General features: G+C 40.6%; 1 protein-coding gene and 1 long non-coding RNA gene across 7 annotated transcripts in view; one reads left to right on the top strand and one right to left on the bottom strand.

Annotated features, from left to right (window-relative positions):
* Nucleotides 1–5,927: 5,927 nt before the first annotated feature.
* Nucleotides 5,928–9,758, bottom strand: LOC118912565 (uncharacterized). The gene is made up of 4 exons (XR_008994189.1): nt 9,593–9,758; nt 9,380–9,483; nt 7,930–8,125; nt 5,928–7,174 (listed from the first exon to the last, which is right to left on the bottom strand). It is a non-coding gene; the product is annotated as an uncharacterized LOC118912565 (long non-coding RNA).
* A 366-nt stretch (nt 9,759–10,124) lies between these two features.
* Nucleotides 10,125–14,789, top strand: part of ZNF420 (zinc finger protein 420) — a 57,907-nt gene continuing 53,242 nt past the window's right edge. For 5 of the 6 annotated variants that reach the window (XM_036885708.2, XM_057493457.1, XM_036885703.2 and 2 more), the window contains exon 1: nt 10,125–10,262. The gene's annotated coding sequence lies outside the window, so the exon portion shown is untranslated. The remainder of the gene's footprint in view (nt 10,263–14,789) is intronic. The other variant, XM_036885709.2, reaches the window with a different exon arrangement.

Here is a 14,789-nt window from a genome sequence, read left to right as displayed (position 1 = left end):
AGCTTGTTAGCATATAGGTTTTCATAGTAGTCTCTAATAATTCTTTGTATTTCTGTGAGGTCCATCATGATTTTTCCTTTCTCGTTTCTGATTCTGTTGATGTATGTTGACTCTCTTTTCCTCTTAATAAGTCTGGCTAGAGGCTTATCTATTTTCATTATTTTCTTGAAGAACCTGCTCTTGGTTTCATTGAATTTTTCTATTTTTTTATTCTTCTCAATTTTATTTATTTCTTCTCTGATCTTTATTATGTCCCTCCTTCTGCTGACCTTAGGCCTCATTTGTTCTTCTTTTTCCAATTTTGATAATTATGAGATTAGACTATTAATTTAGGATTGTTCTTCCTTCTTTAAATGTGCCTGGATTGCTATATACTTTCCTCTTAAGACTGCTTCCGCTGCGTCCCACAGAAGTTGGGGCTTTGTGTTGTTGTTTTCATTTGTTTCCATATATTGCTGGATCTCCATTTTAATTTGGTCATTGATCCATTGATTTTTTAGGAACATGTTATTAAGCCACCATGTGTTTGTGGGCCTTTCTGCTTTCTTTGTACGATTTATTTCTAGTTTTATACCTTTGTGGTCTGAAAAGTTGGTTAGTGGGATTTCAATCTTTTGGAATTTACTGAGGCTCTTTTTGTGGCCTTGTATGTGGTCTATTCTGTAGAATGTTCTATGTGCACTTGAGAAGAATGTGTATCCTGTTGCTTTCCAATGTAGAGTTCTATAGATGTCTATTAGGTCCATCTGTTCTACTGTATTGTTCAGTGCCTCTGTGTCCTTACTTATTTTCTGTCTGGTGGATCTGTCCTTTGGCATGAGTATGTTAAAGTCTCCTAAAATGAATGCATTGCATTCTATTTCCTCCTTCAATTCTGTTAGTATTTGTTTCACATATATTGGTGCTCCTGTACTGGGTGCATATATGTTTATAATGGTTATATCCTCTTGTTGGACTGAGCCCTTTATCACTATGTAGTTTCCTTCTTTATTTCTTGTTACTTTCTTTGTTTTGAAGTCTATTTTGCCTGATACTAGTATTGCAACACCTGCTTTTTTCTCCCTATTATTTGCATGAAATATCTTTTTCAATCCCTTGACTTTTAATCTGTGCCTGTCTTTGGGTTTGAGGTGAGTCTCTTGTAGGCAGCATATCGATGGGTCTTGCTTTTTTATCCATTCTATTACTCTGTGTCTTTTGATTGGTGCATTCAGTCCATTTACATTTAGGATGATTATTGAAAGGTATGTACTTATTGCCATTGCAGGCTTTAGATTCGTGGTTACCAAAGGTTTGAAGTTAGGTTCTTTACTACCTTACTGTCTAACTTAAGTCACTTATTGAGCTGTTATAAATGCAGCCTGATGATTATTTCTCTCCCTTTTTATTCCTCCCCCTCCATTCTTCATATGTTGGGTGTTTTGTTCTGTGCTTTTTTAGGAGTGCTCCCATCTAGATCAGTCCCTCTAAAATACCCTGTAGAGGTGGTTGTGGGCGGCAAATTCCCTCAACTTTTGCTTGTCTGGGAGTTGTTTAATCTCTCCTTCATATTTAAATGATAATTGTGCTGGATACAGTATTCTTGGTTCAAGGCCCTTCTGTTTTATTCCATTAAATGTATCATGCCATTCTCTTCTGGCCTGTAAGGTTTCTGTTGAGAAATCTGATTATAGCCTGATGGGTTTTCTTTTGTAGGTGAGCTTTTTTTTCTCTCTGGCTGCCTTTAATACTCTGTTGTTGTCCTTGATTTTTGCCATTTTAATTGTTATGTGTCTTGGTGTTGTTCTCTTTGGGTCCTTTCTGTTGGGAGTTCTGTGTACTTCCATAGTCTGAGCAACTATTTCCTCCCCCAGTTTGGGGAAGTTCTCAGCAATTATTTGTTCAAATACACTTTCTATCCCCTTTTCTCTCTCTTCTTCTTCTGGTACCCCTATAATGTGGATATTGTTCCTTTTGGATTGGTCACACAGTTCTCTTAATATTGTTTTATTCCTGGAGATCCTTTTATCTCTCTCTATGTCAGCTTCTATGCATTCCTGTTCTCTGGTTTCTATTCCATGAATAGCCTATTGCATCTTACCCATTCTGCTTATAAATCCATCCAGAGTTTGTTTCACTTCTGTAATATCCCTCTGGACATCTCTAATCTCCCTCCGGACTTCATCCCTTAGCTGTTGCATATTTCTCTGCAGCTCTCTCAGCATATTTATGATTTTTATTTTGAATTCTTTTTCAGGGAGACTGGTTAGATCTATCTCCTTCTCAGGTGTTGTCTCTGTGATTTTTGTCTGTCTCAGATTTTGCCTTTTCATGGAGATGGAGATAGTTTGAGGATCTGGGTCGAATGATGGCTGGGAGAACGTCCCTTCTTGTTGGTTTGTGGCCCTCGTCTCCTGGGAGAACAGCGACCTCTACCGGCTTGTGCTGGGCAGCTGCACATAGACTGGGCCACTGATTCTTGCCCGGCCGCTATGTAGTTTAGCTCCGCATTTGCTGTGGGTGTGGCCTGCCTTGGGCTACTGTTCCGATATGGCAGAGCCAGGTTGGAGGGGAAACTGCCGGGAGGATCTTTATCTCCATGAGGGGCCTCTAAGCCGCCCTGCTGCACAGGGGGTTAGGGTGCCTAGTGTTCCCTGGGATTCCCAGCTGCTGGGCTAAGTGTCCTGGGATGCTCCCGTCCAGCCTTGGGGTCCCTGTCCCTTCAAGACTTTCAAAAAGCACTCACTTTTCTTTGTTCCTGCGGCGCCGGCTGCAGGGACCTGCTCACAGATCTTACTGTCCTGTTTCCCTAGTTTCCAGTACCCCCACGCATGCACTGTGTCTGTACTCTGGTGCAGATGGCTAGGGCTGGGTGTTTAGCAGTCCTGGGATCCCTCTCCCTCCCCGCTCTTACTACTCTCCTCCCACCGGGAGCTGGGATGAGGTGCGCTCAGGTCCCGCCGGGCAGCGGGTTGTATCTTACCCCCTTCACGAGGTGCTGGGTTCTCACAGGTGTGGATGTAGCCTGGCTGTTGTCCTGTCTTCTGGTCTTTTTAGGGAGAGTTGTATTTGTTGTATTTTCAAAAAATATGTGGTTTTGGGAGATTTCTGCTGCTCTACTCACGCCACCATCTTCCTGTCTCTCTCTCAGCATGTTTATGATTTTTATTTTGAATTCTTTTTCAGGAAGACTGGTTAGGTCTATCTCCTTCTCAGGGGTTGTGAATTTGCTCTGTATCAAATTTTTCTGCCTTTTCATGGTGACAGAAATAGTTTGCGGAGCTGGCGCAAGTGTTGGCTGGGAGAACGTCCCTTCCTGTTGGTTTGTGGCCTTCCTCTCCTTGGAGAACAGTGACCTCTAGCGACTTGTGCTGGGTAGCTGTGTGCAGACGGGGCCTCTGATTCTTGCCTGGCTGCTACGGAGTTTAGCTCTGCATTTGCTGTGGGCATGGCCTGCCTCAGGCTGCTGCTCCAATATGGCGGAGCCGCGTCGGAGGGGAAACAGACGGGAGGCTGTTTATCTCCATGAAGGGCCTCCAAGCTGCCCTGCTGCCCAGGGAGTTAGAGTGCCCAGAGTTCCCCGGGATTCCCAGATGCTGGGGTAAGTGTCCCGGGACACTTCTGTCCAGCTGTGGGGTCCCTGTCCCTTTAAGACATTCAAAAAGCACTCGCTTTTTTTTGTCCCAGGGGCGCCAGCTGCAGGGACCTGCTCACAGGTCTTACTGTTCTGTTTCCCTATTTTCCAGGACCCCATGCACGCACTGTGTCTGCGCTGTAGTGTGGATGGCTAGGGCTGGGTGTTTAGCAGTCCTGGGCTCCCTCTCCCTCCCCGCTCTGACTCCTCTTCTCCCGCCGGGAGCTGGGGTCAGGGGGTGCTTGGGTCCCGCCGGGCCGTGGCTTGTATCTTACCCCCTTCGTGAGGCTCTGGGTTCTCGCAGGTGTGGATGCACTCTGGCTGTTGTCCTGTGTGTCCTGTTGTGTCTCTCTTTTAGGGAGAGTTGTATTTGTTGTATTTTCAAAAAATATGTGGTTTTGGGAGGAGATTTCCACTGCTCTACTCACGCTGCCATCTTGGCTCCGCCTCACACATTTTATAATTTTTGTAACCATAAGCTTTACAGCACAATCTCTCACTAAGCACAAAGTATATCTTAACTTAGCAAAACTTTAAGGTTTTAGCTTACCACAAAGATTCCCAGGCTGTAAGTAGGTATACACACTGTAACACACAATTATGAAGGTGTTCATTTGCCACACTTATTTAGCTTACTCATTCCTAACATCTATGGTAGATTACTTACAAAACTTTTACTGAACATTACACAAAGTCAAGCCTCTAAGCATTTTATTCTTGAAAGACTTAGCAGATAACATCAACTTAAATGACTTTAGGTAAACTTAGGCAGCTGATAACCATAAGGACATGTCTGTTTTCAGTTCAGCTTAAATTAGCATTACTGTTTAATATCTTCTATTAGAATTTTCCGGGAGTTTTAGAATGCCCAATTTTCACAAGTGCTTGTCTTTAAATCAATTTTTATTAATTCCATCAGGAGGTAGAAAGATATTTTCATTTACACACTTAGACACACAAACATACAGATTGAGACGTAATGATAAGGTTCTCTCTGGCGGCCATCCGACATTGAAAGCTGGCTACTCGCTAGAGCAAAAAGTCTGCCACCGACCCTTCGGGACTTCTACTCTGAGGTTGTTAGCTCTTCCCCTGACATCTTTAACCTGTAAAAGAGTGGTTAGATCAAATGTTCCCTCTGGTGGTGAGCCAATATTAAAGGACGGCCACTTGGAGGTGCAGAAAACACGAAATTTTCCCTTGATGTCCGTGCTCAAATTGTGAGCTCTCTCCCTAATGTCTGAAAAATGGTCTGTCATGAGAGACAAGGGGGTCATCTGCATCTGTCCCATTTCTTCTGTCAACAACAAGACTAAGATAAACACGACAACTAACAAACAGGCACCTACAGAGAAAAGCTTGCTGCAGCCGTGGAGGCAAAACTGAAAGTAAGTTGAGGGCCTGTCGGACTGCAGCAGCAGCCGGCTTTCCTCACAGATGAGGACTTTGTCCTCCTGATGGGGACCAGGGACATCTCCCAAGACCCCTGGTTGGCGACACACCAGCACGTCCGCCTAAGTCAATGCCAACCTTGATACAGATTAGAGCTCCTACAGGCTTATACAGGCTTGTTAGTGAACGAAAACAGGGAGACACAGACAGACAGATAATTGAGTGCACTCACCAGCCAGCACTGGGCCCTCCAGGTTGGGAGTCCTGGGGGTCTCTGGGATCCCAGATGAGCCCCCAAATGTTATGCCCAAAGTCATGAATCCCAGAAGACCACTGAAGAGCCAACACCGATGCAAAAGCAAAGAGCCTTTATTCGAGCTTGCTCTAGCTCAATCTCCTATCTGCACCAACATAGCGGCAAGATGCCAGAGAGAGAGAGTTTCAAAAACACAAAGGTTTTATGGGGCTCTAGGGGCAGTTGGTGGGGTGAGGGGCACAGTCTTGGCCAATTGGCTGGGTCTAGGGGTAGTTGGTAGGGTGATGGTCCTGGCTCTGGCTGATTGGCTGGGGAGTTGGCGGGCTTCTTGCTGACTGGTGAGGGGAATGCCCAGGTCCCGATTGGCTGGAATAGGATCCGGGGACTCTCCCAGAAAGGGATAATGTTGGGGACATAGTTATTTAACACAGAACAAAATGGACTCAGTCCCTGGTTTGCCCTTTCAACAACAGTCCCTGAAGCAACAATATAGCCCTCCTCTAAACTTCCTGAACATGCATTTGTAACTTGCTAATGACTTTTATATACTGGTAGATTTACTTTAGCACAGCTTTTATCTTCTTTGCTAGGCTAAAAATAACTTTTCATCTTTGTATCTTTCTTAAATACTTAGTACACTATTTATATAATAACTCAACAAATGTCCTCATTTTTAACCTTTCATTTTTTATTGATATCTCAGAATTAACAACCTGACAGCTATCCATAAAAGAAAGCATAAAAATGTTCATGGGGTATTACTTATTATACTGAAAAAAATGGCAACATAATATTCATCAGAGAAGAATGATTTAAATAAATTATGGTAAATCTAAACAATGGAATACTATCTATTCAGCATTCACATTTATGATACAGAACATTAATAATTAATATAGATGTCACCAATATAAACTTTTAAGATTCATTTTTGTTAGTTTAAAATTTTAAATCTTTATAAACCCAAATTTATTGGATATAAACCATTTCATTGCATGTGTACCACAAATTACTTAATATTTCATGTTAAGGATATATATTTGAAAAGATCACCTCAAAAGTTTTCCTCAGAAAGTGTGGCTAATTCCAGGTCTGGGACAGGAAATGTACAATGTTAAGTCTGGAATATCTGTCTCAAAAAGTAAAGAAGTGCTCAAAAACAAAACGGGGATACAGGAGTCAGTCTGTGAGGCCAGATTTGGAATAATCTGAGAAACACAAAAAATGGTGATAATGGGCTAAAATACTTAGTTCCTTGTAGTAAATTATTTTAAATGGAAAAAAAAAATCCATGAGTCATAATGATAAGAGAGAAAGAACAGAGGTAGAGAGGGAAAGGGGGGAAAAGGATTGATGAAATAAAATCACTACTGCAACCCGATTTAGTAGGCAAAGGATCATCAATGGATGCTAAAACCATTAGGTAAAAAGTTTTATGTGAGATGGTCTCAAAATATCCCCATCAGAGTACTTCTTGGCATACAAAGAAAAAAGGTAACTTTTACCATGCAGAATTCAGGTGCACACATGACTTGAACTGAGGCGATCAAATTTAGTATCACCAACAGTGGATCAAACTTAAATTATGTGCTTCTTTATATGATAAAATAGGAAGAGTACACCACCATCCATAGTATTCTTGCCAAACACATTTCAACTTAAACCTAATTATGACAAAACAAACAAATCCAGAATGTTAGACACTCTACAAGGCAAATGTTCTAGACTCTTTAATGCTTCAAAAATGTTATGGCAAAACACAAAAGAGGTAAGGAGAACAGAACTTTCCATTAAAGAACCTAAAAATATATGCCCTCTCTCTGCCATGTGAGGAACAGCCACCATCTGTAAACCTGGAAGGGGCTCTCACCAGGAACTAAATCTGCCTGTACCATGATCTTGGAATTCCCAGCCTGTGAGAAATAAATGTCTGTTGTTAAAAGAAAAAAAAAGATAAGCCAATTCAATGCACTGTGACTTTGATTTGAATTGTGGATCAATTTTTTAAATGGATATATAGGAAGGACATCTGGGGAACAAGTGGTATAATTTAAGTATGGATTATATATCAGATGATATTATGAATAAATTTATGTGTATTCATGATATTGAGGTTATACAGGTCAACCCCTTGGTTCTTAGAGATGCACACTGAAATATTTGGTGGTGAAGCATATGATGTCTGCAGCTTACTAATAAATACAAACAAAAATATGTAAATAGGAGCAGAGAGTTTAAGCGAATGGTACAAAATGTTAAAACCTGGTGAATCTAGGTGAAGCATTTACAGTGAATCATAACATTCTTTTAGTTTACCTGTAGCTTTAAATTTTTTCAAATTAAAAACTTCAGGAAAATAATTATAAAATTATCAGAGTGCCTCAAATATTTTCCCAGGATCTCTGATTAAATGTCTGACCCTTATGTACTGGTATAAACCCAATCTATTGGAAGAAGGTCAAAATCAATTGCCAATATTGACAAAGACTCAAGAAAATGGTTTGCCAGGAAAGAGAACATACTTTACCAATGCTGTTCGTGGGCAGCTATGAACACTGGGCTGAATCCATTTGCTGGGCTGAAGAAATAACTAACCCTTTAAGGTCTACAAAGTCAAAATGGGTCATAAGGGGGTAAATCTAAAATTGCCAGTTGATAAACAAGGCACCTTAGGCCTACGAAAAATTGTTGCTTGAGTATTCCTTTCTCTCTGCAGTCCTCCTAAGGGTCAAGTTGGTCTGGATTCTCTCTGCTTTCACTGAGTTTGGAGTACTTGGCTCATTTTCTTCTTCCAAAATCTTCAAAGTCTCCATTTTCTTTTGAATTAAAAAATTGAAATATAAATACATTAGCCATATGTTTTTCTGGTAAAGAAATAAAAAGAGATTATTAGTAATGCTGAAAGTTCCCTTTGAAACTTTTCCCTCTTTACCGTAAGTTCTTTTCTCACCCCAAAGGTTACCATTGACATGAGGTTGGTGGGTATCCTTCCATGAAGTATATACTATTTTCTACATTACATATTTTACACAGTATGCTTTAAAAAAAGAGTCATCCTCAGCTCCTGCAGTCTGTATTTCTAATGGCCTTAACCTTTTTGGGTCAAAGTACCTCTTTGTGAATCTAATAAAACTGCCTATACGTTCTCTAAAAATAAAAAATTACATTATATCCAAACATACAAAATGTCACAAATGTAACAATACAAGAAGCCCATCCACACGGAATCTATTCATCCCAAATTCACAATTCCTGTTTTTCACTTTTACACAACAGCCTCTTTTTCTTACAACTGGTCACCAAAACTATTCAAAAGCCAAAAGAGAACCCAGAAATACATGTGGCTTGAGATGGATGCATGCTAATTTGAAACCAAATGTCCTCTTAAAAAATCCAATTTATATTTTATGTGTATTCTGACAAAATTCTTGCTCCACTTTGACCCACTCTAAATCAGTGCAATTTGACCATCTTTGTTTCACACTGGTATACTGGATCATGCACACGAGTTCATCCACTCAATAATCCCGGTCACCAAACCTGCTTCTCCAGTCACATTACTGGGAAGAGATCAAGTATTTGGTGGTATAAGGTTCTCAAAGTCAGAATAAGTTTTATTAATTTTGTTCCCCCTGGGGGAGTGGTGAAATTACAACTCAAAACACCTCTGTGCAGAAGTTCAAAAGTCTGTGATAATTAAGAAAAAAAAAAGAGAGGTTTTAAAGTAAGTGCAGACAAGTTCAGGCTTACCAAAATAACAGACCGCCTTAAGTTCCTTTGTCTTTGTGAGCGAAGATTTGCTCATCAGAAAATGGAGACAAGACCTAGAATTCAGGAAATCTGACTAATGCTAGACTCTGCTAAAATTCACTCTTCTTATATGTAAAATTATTTTATTTCATTTGTCGATGGCCTCTCAACTTTAATCCAATAATGTCTCCCAATTAGAAAAGAATGGGTGCCTACTTTGGGGGGGTGTGGCAGGGGAGAAAGCAATTATGCTAGGACTGCCTTTGAAATAATCTTTCTTAAAAAAAAAACGATGTTGCGTTCTTCCTAATATGTGCATTTGATCCAATAGAAAAATCATGTCTAAATTATTTGCCAGATACACTGACCTTTTCCAGATCATCAAATTAGTGTTCAAGTATGAGATAATCTGACCGTTCATCGTTTTTAGAGTCATACACATGCTCTTTGGCTAGTCTAGGTCCTACAGACACTGAAAAACAGGCAAGAGAAAAGCACTTTATGTAACACAAATCATCACCAGTCACGCAACGACAATCAATTAGAACACAAAACAAACCACGACAGCAGAGATCACTTACTCTGTCAATCCCACAGTTTTAAAATGCCATTACCATCAGCTTCAAGTACGAAATCACCTCACGTATAACAGCCGGCAGAATCACACACACACCGAAACAACCATACTCCCGGGCACTGAGGGCCTCCTAGTCCGCCCGACATCTCGCGTTGTCTCACACCCAACAAAGGGTCTGACAAAGCTCACAGAGGGTCCCCGCACCGTCTCGGCTCCTCCCGGCACCTGCCAAGCTGGCGAGTAGCTCCTGTTCGGGGTCCCGTCAGACCCCAGTACGACTCATCTACCGCTGGTCTCAGGCCCCAACCACCCCAGCCGAGAGCGCCGGACGCCTGCTCAGTAGCACAGCCGAGCACTCCCAGAAATCTCCGGGGCGCTTTAAATCTCGTTCTAGCGTCGGGCGCCGCGAAACCGCGCCGAGGTTAGTGGACGGGGCCTCTTAGCAATCTGGCCCTCCAGCCGCGGCTTTCCCGGCTTAGGACTACATTTCCCAGAGCCGCCGCGGCCCGAAAGCGGCCTCATTTCCGGTTGTTCGCGCGATTTGGAGGCCTCGCGTTGGGAGAAGGTGCGTCTGTGGAGGAACTTGGCCCGGCTCCCGCTGGGCGGGCGAACCCGAAGTCGGGCTTGGACCCCGGGCGCCAAATCCTGGATCCTGAACAGCACCTTCTGTCGAGGTGAGGATGCGCGGAATGCCTGGGCGAAAACGCTCGGAGGAGATTTGCTGGAAATGCGTGTGTGGCTGTCTTCTGCGGGTTTGTGTTGTCCGACAGCCTGCCTGGTGTTGGTGACTGGGCGAACGGGCATGTGCAACCGGTTTTGTGAATAAGCGTTTGTGTAAGTGTGAGTTGTTTGTGATAATATTTGTGTGACAGTGATGTGTGACCGTGTGCTTATCTGACTGGGAATGTGTTTATGTGACAGTGTGGTTGTACGTATGTATACCGTATGACTGGGGTTTTGCTTATGACTGTGAGATAGATGTGCGACAGTGCTCTTGTGACAGGATGTTTGGACGTCCTTGTGCCACTTTGAGGTTGTGTATCATGTGTATTACAGGGGTTTACCTGTGACTTTGAGGTGTTGACAAGTGTTGATGTGAGAAGGTGTTTGTGCCTGCTTGTTTCCTTGACCTGGAACTTAAGTTTGTGTTTTTCTGACTATCTGATTGGATGACTGTGTGTGCCACGCGTGGGACTGTGGGACCGTGTGTGTGCCGTTTTCATGACTGTGTCAAGAGAGTAAAAGTGCTGCTGTGAAAGGATGTTTTGGGCTATATGTGTCCCTGACAGGGTGTTTGGATGTGCTTGAGTGATTGTGTGTGTGCTCTGTGTATGATTGGATTTTGTTTAAGACTAGGCTGTCTGACAATGTAGCATTAACTTGATGATTGTGACTCTGGCTGTGTGACTGTGGAGATGTGATTGGGTGACTTGTGTGGTTATTTTTGTACTTTATAATCTGTGACCTTACAGGAGTTTAATGGAGTACAGAGGTAAAATTGTATTTTGTTATTTCTGGTATTTGTGGTTCATTCTGGAACTGAGTCAGCCTGTGGATCATGACTCCCCTGTGACTTTGCCCTACTTGGAGGACTTCTTTCTCTTCTGACCACAGTGACTACCTCTTCCACCCTCCTGCGCACCCACCTCCCAGCCCCAGTTCACACATAGCCTTTCTTGCTTCATTTCTGTATCATCAGTTCACTGGCATTGTATTTGTAGGTTCCCTGCTGTTTCCTGGTGCCCACTCACCCTAGAGCCTTAAAGGTACTGGATGCAGAGAAGTGACAGGAAAGGAAGTCAGAAATTCAAGACCCTGAGTGAAGAATATGAGTTATTTCTAAGCCACAGACCTGATGTTCAAATGAGAATTTTAGAGCAGGTAGCACCTTCAAGACAGGCCACTTGAAAATCTAATGAGGTTCCATGAATGTGAATACTTCCAGAGAGTACCTATAACACTTTTTTGTCTTTAATTATTTTAATATATTTTTTAAATTGAAGTATCATTGATAAACAATCTTAGTTTCAAGTACACAATACAGTGGTTCAACATTATCCATACTGTTATATCCTCAACCCTACTAGTACAGCTACTGTCTGTCAACATAGGAAGATGTTACAGAATCATTGGCTGTATTCTCCATGCTGTACTATTTTCCCTGTGACCAACCTACATTATGATTGAGAATTTTTGTGCCCCTTTACCCTCCTCAGCCTCCCCACCCTGCCACCCCAACCCCTCCCCATGGTAGCCACCAGTCCCTTCTCAGTGTCTCTGAGTCTATTGCTGTTTTGTTCCTTCTGTTTTGCTTTGTTTTTATATTCTACAAATAAGTGAAATCATATGGTATTTGTTATTCTCTGCCTGGCTTATTTCACTGAGCATAATGCCCTCTAGGTCCATGTTGTTACAAATGGTGGGATTTCTTTCCTTTTTATGGTTGAATAATGTTCCATGGTATATATGTACCACATCTTCTTTATCCATTCATCTATTGATGAACACCTAGGTTGCTTCAATATCTTGGCTATTGTAAATAGTTCAGTGGTAAACATAAGGGTGCATATATCTTTTTTAATTGGGGATTTTGTTTTCTTCAGGTAAATTCCTTGAAGTGGAATTACTGGGTCAAATGGTATTTCTATTTTTAGTTTTTTGAGGAAACTCCATACTGCTTTCCACAGTGGCTGCACCAACTGACTTTCCCCAACAGTATAGAAGGGTTCCCTTTTCTCCACATACTCACCAACACTTGTTACTTCTTGTCTTTTGGATAATGGCTATTCTGACTGGTGTGAGGTGATATCTCATAGTGGTTTTGATTTGCATTTCCCTGATGATTAATGATGTGTAACATCTTTTCATGTGCCTGTTGGCCATCTGTATTTCTCTGAAGAAATGTCTGTTTAGGGCCTCTGCCCATTTTTTAAATAGGTTATTTGTGGTTTTCTTTGGTGTTCAGGTATATGAGCTCTTTATATATTTTGGATGTTAACCTCTTATTGGATAAATCATTTTGAATATATTCTCCCATACTGTATGTTGCCTTTTTTATTCTGCTGATGGTGTCCTTTGCTGTACAGAAACTTTTAGTTTGATTTAGTCCCACTTGTTCATTTTTAATTTTATTTCCCTTGACCGAGGAGATGTGTCCAGGAAAAACATGCTTATACTTACATTCAAAAGATTTTTGCCTTCATTTTCTTCTAAGAGTTTTATAGTTGCATGTCTTACATTCAGGTCTTTCATCCATTTTGAGTTTACTTTTGTGTATGGAGTTAGGTAGTTACCCAGTTTCATTCTCTTGCAGGTAGCTGTCCAGTTTTCCCAACACCAGTTATTGAAGAGACTTTTCCTCATTGTATATTCATGGCTCCTTTATCGTATTTTAATTGACCGTACATGTGTGGATGTTTTCTGGGCTCTCTATTCTGTTCCATTAACCGGTTGGTCTGTTCTTGTGCCAGTACCATATTGTTTTGATTATTATAGCTTTGTAGTACAACTTGAAGTCAGGGAGTGTAATAACCCCAGCTTTGTTCTTTCTCTGGATTGCTTTGGCTATTCAGGGTCTTTTGTGGTTCCATATGAATTTTAGAACTATTTGTTCTAGTTCATTGAAAAAGTTTTTGGAATTTTGATAGGGATTGCATTGAATCTATAAATGACTTTGGGCAGGATGGTCATTTTGACAATATTAATTCTTCCTACCCATGAGCATGGGATAGATTTCCAATTATTTGTGTCTTCTTTAATTTCTCTCATGATTGTCTTATATTTTTCAGAGTATAGATCTTTCACTTCCTCAGTTAGGTTCATTCCTAGGTATTTTATTCTTTTTGATGCACTTGTAAATGGAATTGCTTTCCTGATTTCTCTTTCTGCTAGTTTGTTATGGGTATATTGGAATGCAACAGATCTCTCTGTATTAATTTTGTATACTGCAACATTGCTGAATTAGTTCTAATAGTTTTTTGGTGGAGTCTTTGTATGTATAATATCAAGTCATCTGCAAGTAGTGACAGTTTAACTTCTTCCTTAGTGATTTGGATGCCTTTTATCTCTTTGTATTGTTTGATTGCCTTGGCCAGGACCTCCAATACTATGTTGAATAAAAGTGGTGAGAGTAGATATCCTTGTCTTGTTCCTGATCTTAGAAGAAAAGCTTTCAGCTTTTCACCATTAATTATGATTTTAGCTGTGGGTTTGTTGTATATGGTCTTTATTATGTTGAATTACATACCCTCTATACCCATTTTGTTGAGAGTTTTTATCATGAATGGATGTTGAATTTTGTCGAGTGCTTCCTTGGCATCTATTGAGATGATCATGTGGTTTTTATCCTTCTTTTTGTTAATGTGGTGTATGATATTAATTGATTGGTGAATATTATACCATCCTTGCATCCTTGGAATAAATCCCACTTTGTTGTGATGGATGATCCTTCTGATGTATTTTTTAATTTGGCTTTCTAATATTTTGTTGGGGGTTTTTGCATATATTCATAAGGGATATTACATTGGCTGTAGCTTTCTCTTTTTGTAGTGTCTTTGCCTGGTTTTAGTATTAAGTGATGCTGGTCTTATAGAATGAGTTTGGAAGTATTCCCTCCTCTTCTACTTTTCAGAATACTTTAAGAAGGATGAGTATTAGCTCTTTAAGTGTTTTGTAGAATTCAGGTGTGAAGTCATCTGGACCTGGACTTTTGTATTTGGGTAGTGTTTTGATTACCAGTTTGATTTCATTACTGGTGATTAGTGTGTTCAGATTTTCTGTTTCTTCTGTGTCAATCTTGAAAGGTTTTTTTCTAGGAATTTGTCTGTTTCTCCTAAGTTGTCCAATTTATTGGCATATAAGTTTTCATAGCATTCTCTAATAATTCTTTATATTTCTGTAGTATCATTTGTGACTGTTCCTTCTTAATTTCTGATTTTGGTTATTTGTGTACTCTCTTTTTCTTGATAAACCTGGCTAGGGGTTTATCTATTTTGTTTATCTTTTCAAAGAACCAGCCCCTGGTTTTATTGATTTTTTCCCACTGTTTTATTCTCTATTTTATTTATTTCTGCTCTGATCTTTATTATGTCCCTCCTTCCACTAACTTTGGGATTCATTTGTTTTTCTAGTCTCTTTTAATTATGATTTTAGACTGTTCATTTGAGATTGTTCTAGTTTCTTGTTTCTTGAGACCTGTATTG

This window comes from Manis pentadactyla, chromosome 15, assembly GCF_030020395.1.
Source record: "Manis pentadactyla isolate mManPen7 chromosome 15, mManPen7.hap1, whole genome shotgun sequence".
NCBI lineage: Eukaryota > Metazoa > Chordata > Mammalia > Pholidota > Manidae > Manis > Manis pentadactyla.
Note: the sequence above shows the minus strand (reverse complement) of the source record. Positions and strands in the feature narration are given on the sequence as shown.